Below are 7,843 nucleotides of genomic sequence, written 5' to 3' on the forward strand. Positions count from 1 at the left end.
CTTCCCGCTTTCTCCACGCCAGCTCCCACCCCAGCCAGGAGGACCCGTTCAGAGCTGGTTTCAGCCAGAGGATTCATTCTGGGTTTGGCACTCATTTGAGGATTTTCTGTGTCCTACAGACATTGAACTCTGTAGTTAATTTAGGTTTAATAGGCAGCTATTATGTTAAATAGAGACCAGCTGAACTGATTATTTGAGACATAGTTATGGCTGTTTAACAACTATGTGGTTTGACTGCTCACTCTCAATAAAGGTTTTCTAGTACCCAGCTATTATGACAGCTTTGCATTCCGAAGTTGTTCTCACCTACCTGCTACCCTCTCTCTTTAACTATGGCCTGAGGGCCCGGAAGCGCCCAGCTCTGCCTCTTCCCCTGGACCTCAAATTAGCCTCTGCTCATGGAAATCGGAAAACTGCAACTGGGACCACGGGTGGCCGTGCAGAAGAGCCTGACCCTGCCGAGAGGAATGAGCTAGTGACCCCATGACATCAGCGTTCCTAAACCACCTGTCTGCGTTCCAGACTCAGCATTAGACACCTGAGGGCAGCGTAGCTTTGCTGGGAAACTGAGAGGCCACATCTGAGCCCCAGAGGTGCCCAAACACGGGGCTCCCTAGGGGAGCAGAGTCTGTGCGGAAGAAAAAGAACCAAGAGGAAATTCTGGAACACCAAACGAGGCCATATCCGAGGCTATCGCAGTCACAGAAATCCTACCTAGATAGGATGTTATATAGATATGCAATGGGCCTGAGTTTAGAGAGGGGATGATCCTCAAATCCAATCATCTTCAGTGCAATATGATTGCACATCTCATAAATCCGCAGCAACCTTCACTGAAACTATTCCACTAGACTGCTAAAGGCAAACTATTCTCTGATCAAACATTTTCTGTCATTTCTCCTTCATTTGGCAACAAAAGGATTTTTTTTTAATTATATAGGGAAGTAAGTCATATAGACTATGAATTCTGTGTCTTCACACAGACAAGGTGTCACATACAATATTTAAGTAATGTGAGGGGGTACCCCGCCCCCAAAATGGATTTTTTTAAAAGTTATGTATTTAAATGTTTTACAAAACAACTTCCTCACCTTCAAAGTACTCTCCATTATACTGAATACATTTGTCAAATCTACGATTCCATTCTTGGAAACATTTTTCAAACTCATCTGTTTGGATGGCTGACAACACCTCCCTCATTGTTGTTTTTTTCTTCACCTCTTCTATATCATCAAATCACTGTCCTTTCATGTCCCTCTGCATTCACAGAAACAAAAAGGAGTCACAGGGAGTGAGGTCAGGTGAGAAAGGTACTTGGGGCAAGAGAGGCATGCTGTTTTTTGCCAAAAACTGGCACACTGAGATGGCTGCATGAGCAGGTGCATTGTCGTGGTGGCAAAATCAGTCCCCCAGCTGCCACAAATCAGGCCTTTTTTGATGCACACTGTTACACAATCTTTTCAGAACCTCTACATAGAAAGCTTGATTAACAGTCCGACCTGGTGGAATGAACTCCAAATGCAGTATGAGTCGGGACCTTGATGGTTGTCCAGAATGAGGTTTGTCATCAATCGACAGTTCACCTTTTTGAAACCAGAAAACCACTCATACGCTTGAGTTTTCCCCATAGCACTGCCCTTGTGAGCTGTGTTCAACATCACGACAGTTTCTGCGCCATTTTTTCCTGAGCAGGAAACAAAATTTCACAGCCTCATGCGGTTCTCTTCAATAGGCTATCACACACACACACACAACGGAGCTAGAGCAAAAGTGCTTTTACGAAACAATTCACTGTGACCACAGAGACCCTTCTCTGGTGATGCCACTGGGTGCACTAACTCAGAGCAGGCTGCTTGATGCTTGCCTAGTGGTGGGGGCTAGGGGAGTGCATGCTATGAAAGCTCTGCCCAGCGGAGCTTTTTCCAGTTATTGTTTTGGTTTTTTGTTGGGGGTGGCCTGGGGGTTGATGGGCCTGGTGCCATCTCTGGCCCTTATTAACAGCTGCCACCACAGCCACCATCCCTCACACACACTTGTCTTTAAGAGGCTACAAACTGAACAAAGTCCACTGGCATCTAGTCCATTCTGCCTCGTGATGACCTCCTAGTGACCTTGAGAGCAGAAGTTTCCTCAAGGGCTTTGCAGGGCAGTGGCTCTTTATGGAAGCAGACCCATACCTGTCTCTCGCAGAGCCACCGGCAAGCTCAAACTCTCGGCCTTTTGGTTAGCTGAGTCACAAGAGCTCCTTAGAGGTACACATGGAGCCCTTTCCCGGGCTCTGTGCTTGATAGGGGTATCGTGAAAAGAAAAAAAATGGGCAGTGAGTTCTAGACAATCCATTATACTAGAAGTCTTAGAAGTAATCTTCCTCTGATCTGTTTTTTATAAATAGAGAATAGAGGCCCCAAGAGAAGAGGCTAAAATGGTAGGAGTCACCCAAAGGTCACCCAGCCACACCTGTCCCTCACAGCCTAGCACGTGTCCCTGCCAGTCTGCCCAGAACACCCTCAGTTTCCAATCAGTCCCAAAGGAAGTAAACAGCAGAACAATGTGGGCCCCGCAGACCAGAGCTGGACCACTCCGGCGTTCAAAACCATCCACCCATGATTTGGATGCCACCAGCACAGAGCCTGCCTCTAGGAGCCGGTGTGTGCTGACAGACAAGACAAGTACATAAACAGCTGATGGGTGTTTGAGCAGCTGAAGAGGGGGTAGGTCACATTAAAAAACAACAACAGTGCTCGCTTCGGCAGCACATATACTAAAATTGGAACGATACAGAGAAGATTAGCATGGCCCCTGCGCAAGGATGCCACGCAAATTCGTGAAGCGTTCCATATTTTTGTCCTCAGGAACTCAGAAAGAGAGATTGCTTGTTAACAATCAGCAAATTTGCTTCCCCCCACCCCCCAATGATTCAGAACTTTCAGGAAGAAGCCTGTTTTATTCTGGACACAATGAAAGGGGAAACCAACTATAGCTATCAGAGCACACTGAAATGGGAACGCGGTATTCTGTACTTGACGGCTGCTGCTGCCTTCGCCTCCTGGAAAGCTGCCCCTTGCCAAGGGTGGGAATGGAGAGCTGAAGGCCCACCGGAACCTGACCTCTGGCCTTGGGGGTGGGGTGGGCAGTGTCTGGGCCCTGGAATTGGAGCCCAGCCCCCTGGGTTGACCCCAGCTCCAAGGCCCACACAGATGACTGCTATGACTGGCCCACGGGTGGGGCAGGTCCCACAGCTCTTCCGTAGTTACCCTGTCTGGCCCCTCTGTTGTTGAGCACCGATAGAAACTCCACCACCGCTGGAAAGTGTGTGTCGGGCGTCCTCATGGTGGACGCTGTGGATGTCTAAAGGGACGGTGTTACATTTGTGATATGGAGCCCTGTAATTTTTTTCTAATATAAAAATGGACATCTATATTCATAAACAACAACATTGGTCACCAAGGCAACTTCAATTTATGGGCACCCAAAGTGTGTCCCGGGAGAACCATACTCAATAAGATTTTCAATGGCTAGCTGCTCTGAAGCAGATCAATAGGCATTCCAAGATGCGTTTGGGTAGACTCAAGTTGTGTTTATCATACGCACTGCCCAGGAGCGCTAAATGTTTGGTGTTTGGCTCTTACTGTTAACAGGTATCTGTGTTGACAAGGCTTTGGGGACCTAAAGGCAAACTGCCCATTCTACCCATTTGCCTAAATGCAGCCACAAGCAGAGATGCTCTGTAGGGCTTAGGCTCACCAGAAAAATGCCTTGACACGTCTCGCCCTGCTCCCCAGACCGGAGGCTTGAGGCTCTACTGATTTTGATGACAAATAGCTTTTGACATGCTAAACCCTGAGACAAATCTGAAAGAGGAATCCGCCCCATGGAGTCCTAACAAGCCAAGATACTGAGCATCAGACTCATGTTTTTCAACTGAGCTTCTAGGAGCCCTGGTGGTGTTGTGGGTATGTGTTGGGCTGCAATCCAAAGGGTGGGCATTGAAACCACCAGCAGCTGGGAGGGAGAAAGACAGGGCTTTCTACCCCAGTAAACAATTGGTCTCAGAAACCAAGGGGGTCACTGTGAGTCAGCATTGACTCGATGGCCCGGAGTTTTGAGTTTGAGTCTGCAAAGTGAAAAATTAAACCAGCCTAGTCCCCAAAATGGCAATGAAAAGAAAAGTCATGGTCCTGGCGACGCTGGTGGAATCGTGCTATAAAGGGAGCTTTCATTCACAGTAAAAAGAAGACTGTGTAATCCGAACTAGTGGATAGATAGAATTAAAAATAAGGACTTCACCAGCAGTTTTCCAGGAGGAGGAAAAATCGGGCTTGGGGAGGCAAATTCTCAAAGCCTATTTATTTCAGGCATTGACAATGAGCAGGTAAATTCTTTGGAAAGCATAACTCTTCAAATGTCTGGGAGAAAATTGGAGGTCAGTTTATAATTATTCACGCTTATCAGGGTGGGACTAGTGTGGATGATTTAAACCTAACCCTGCCCAAACCTCCATGCAGTCTGCACCTCCATTAACCTTCTCCACAGCGTGTCCCTCACCAGGCAAGGTAATGTTCCTCAAAAGGACCCGATTTAAATTGCATCTTATGTTTAGAAAGCACATTTTGTCTAAACCCCTGACTTTAAGTTTGCCCCAAATATCCTACTTTATGGTTTCGATTTGTTTTTTTAAAGTTATTTAACAAAAGCATTGTGTAACTGGAACTCCCATTTCTAATTTATGCTAAAGTGTTATTGACTAATACCTGGGCCCAAAAGTTGGCCAGTTCCAACGTAAATCAGAACGTGCCTTCTCCACCTTCCTGCAAATTAGAACATGGAGCTGTTGTCCATTATAAAGTCCAGGCTCTTGAAATCCAAGTTTTCATCATAAATTCTGAGAGAAAAGCCTCTCCTCTGGGTCTACATCTGCCCAGGCTGTGTCTCCCAAAGTTCAGCCTGTGTTCCCAGCTGACTCTCAGTCATCTTGGTCTGCAGATGTCTCCCCAAAGATTCAGCATGATCTGAGAGTTATAAATGAGACAGTCTGGACAGGCAGGGGATCGAGAAGGGAAGCAAGGGATAGAGGAGCAAAGCCCAATAACTCTCCGGATACCATGAGCCAAGTAAGCTGCATGGAGGACAAAGAAAAATATTGGTGGCATTCTTCTAAAAATAGAAGGAATGGGTCGCACCGATTTAGCGATTGAGCCTGTTGGTCACAGAGAACCAGGCTGGCCAAGGGAACCTGAGAAATTACTTCATTGAGGGGCATAATGTGAGGACTATAGATTCTTGGAGTAAGAATCTTCTCCTGCTGTTAGACCTTTGAAACAGCAAGCAGTCATCTAGATTAATCATTTAAGTGGCATTTCTGTTTAGAAAACACTCTCAGCCTAAAACCATTACTTAAGTGTTGGCACCGGAAGACCCCTCCCGAGTAGGAGCAGGCACGGGAACCTACAGTGTGGCACAGTGGGACACACTCAGTACAAGCTACTCAAGAAGACAGAGCCTCTACTACCCAGCACGCAGGCATGTGGAGGGTAACTGATGAACATCTGTCCCCACCCCCAAGATCCTCGGCAACATTTCAGTCCGGCTTGCCACTCGATTCCCAGTGCCTTGTACAAGAGCTCTTTCAGTGTTTAAAAAGCAAAAGCAACGTTGTCCCATTGACAACGAAGGTATGACTGACTCAGCCATGATCTGTGAACGACCTCGTATATGTGCGAGTGCTGGGAAATGAAGGAGGAAGGTCAAAGGAGGCCCGGGCTGTTTGAATAGTGGTGTTGCCGAAGAGTGTTCAGTGTGCTGTGCACTCTCAGAAGAACAAACGAGTCAGGCTTCGAGAAATACAAGCGGCATCCAAGACTTTGACTCGCTTACTTTGGGCACATCATCAGGAAAGACTAGTTAATTTTAAAAAGTGGTTTTGGAAGTCGAGTGTCAGCCTAACCCTCAATGAGGTGGATTAACACAAGAGCTGCAGCAATAGGTCCATCTGGCAAGGTGGCATTCTGTTATACACCAGGGCACCTTTAGGCAGAGAGGATTGTCTAACGGCAAAAGGACCATGCCTGGCACTCAGTAACCACTCACCACTTCTAGCCTTCCCTGCCCAGCCTTCCTGGCCTACGGGACCATAGCCTGTGTTTCCCCTGTTGGGGCTCTCACTTAGCGAAGTGAATTCTGAGTCCCGGGACTCAGCTTCCTTGTCTTTCTCTTCTTGTCGCTGTTGTTTGTAGCTGGATCAGGTCGGCCCTCGACGCACAGTGATCCCATGCCTAATGGAAGGAAATGCTGCCCGATCCTACACCATCCCCAAGATCTGGTGTAGATTGGTGGTTGTGATCCATCAGGATGTCATTGGCTGCCTTTTGTAGTAGACCCCTGAGTGTGTCTCCCCAGTCCATCCCAGTCTGTTCAGCGTCAGAACAACATGGAAGCCTCCACTGCCAGATGGACCGTGGTCCCAATTATATGCATCCTTGGCAGATGGTAGCACACACCATAACTAGGATAACAGGTTACCAAGAAACCTGGGAGGCTGGCACTCTTGGTGGGTGATATACCTTCAAGTGACAGGAAAGGGTTAATAAAGGAAGATTAGCCTAGATCAGCTGACCGGGTCTGATCCAATCAGATGAAGGACTGGAAGAGAGGCCCAGAGGCTTCCCTGAAACAGAAGCAATCTCATCTCAGGCGGGCAGCTTAAGCCCTTGCCTAGTGCTTCCCGTCGTGCCTTACAGTTTTCACACCGCGGAACCAGCCCTCAGAGTCACAGGGCTTGCTATAGATGAGCGAATTGGCTCGGTTTCTCTGGCAAAAACTTGAGACACACACCCTCAAGCATGCACAAGTACAACAAAAGTTTCCTAGGACAAGAAATCCTATTTGCAATCGATTTCAAGTCTACATGTTTAATGCTGATCCAACCTCTAAACCACCGTTACATCCTAATGGAGGTTCATCAGCTACAGTTTGAAAAGCTAGAGTAACAGAGGTCAAACCTCCCCCAAGCCCACCCCACGTGGAAGTCTGAGGATTCGGAAAGTCTTGACGGACACTATTCTAAGAGGATTTCTGGAAGGAAAAGGCACTCAGACTGTCGCTGGAGGTCCTGCTCGCAGAGCACTGAGCAAGCTCTCCAGACCAACCCCTGGAGACATTAAGACCCCTGACCCCAGGAAGGGAGGACAAGAAGGAGACAGGGAAACCAAGTTCACTGACCTGAAGTCACCGAAGAGGCTGAGAGAGGAAGGCCATCACGCTGCTTGGCTTCCTTAGAGAGCTTAACACTGGAGGGGAGGGCTTATCCCTTTTTAGAATCAAAGAAGCAGCCAAGCAAACTGCTGGCAGCAACCCCGGTCAGAGACAGCAGTGAGGGGCCACGGAACAGCGAGAGCACTGTGTCTCCCAGAAAGACCTTCAAAAAGACCTCACCTGACTAAGCGGCTAGGCCAAATGCAAGTGAATTCAATTGACTGCACACCCCATGATGAAGGAAAGCTACCTTAAGAATGTGTATGAGGAAAGAGCTCTTTAAGGTGGATATTGGCCCCATCTGAACAAATTGTGTTTTTTTGAAGAAAAAAGTATCACTACCTATCAGCAACAACAGAAAAAGACAGGCATCCCTATTGCATCCTCGGGGTTCACGTGCACATAACGTGAAACACGCTACAGTAGCACTCACATCAGTCCTTGACCTCATCGGATTTCGATACGAAATGTCGAGAAAATTTTGCAACGGAGCACAAACAAAACCTTGGAATGCACCCAGCGCACGTGATTTGTGTAAACAAAAGCAGTTCGTGTTTCGGTGACTCGGCGTTAGTTGGCGTTGTTAGTGCGC

The 7,843-nt window shown here is 47.6% G+C and overlaps 1 non-coding gene across 1 annotated transcript; it reads left to right on the plus strand.

The window, feature by feature from the left end:
- Positions 1 to 2,737: 2,737 nt before the first annotated feature.
- Positions 2,738 to 2,844, plus strand: LOC115871855. Its single transcript, XR_004047516.1, has one exon. It is a non-coding gene; the product is annotated as a U6 spliceosomal RNA (small nuclear RNA).
- The last annotated feature ends 4,999 nt before the right edge of the window (positions 2,845 to 7,843 follow it).

Source organism: Echinops telfairi, unplaced genomic scaffold, assembly GCF_000313985.2.
Source record: "Echinops telfairi isolate 266 unplaced genomic scaffold, ASM31398v2 ScPeMD7_7409;HRSCAF=8447, whole genome shotgun sequence".
In the NCBI taxonomy this organism is placed as follows: Eukaryota; Metazoa; Chordata; class Mammalia; order Afrosoricida; family Tenrecidae; genus Echinops; species Echinops telfairi.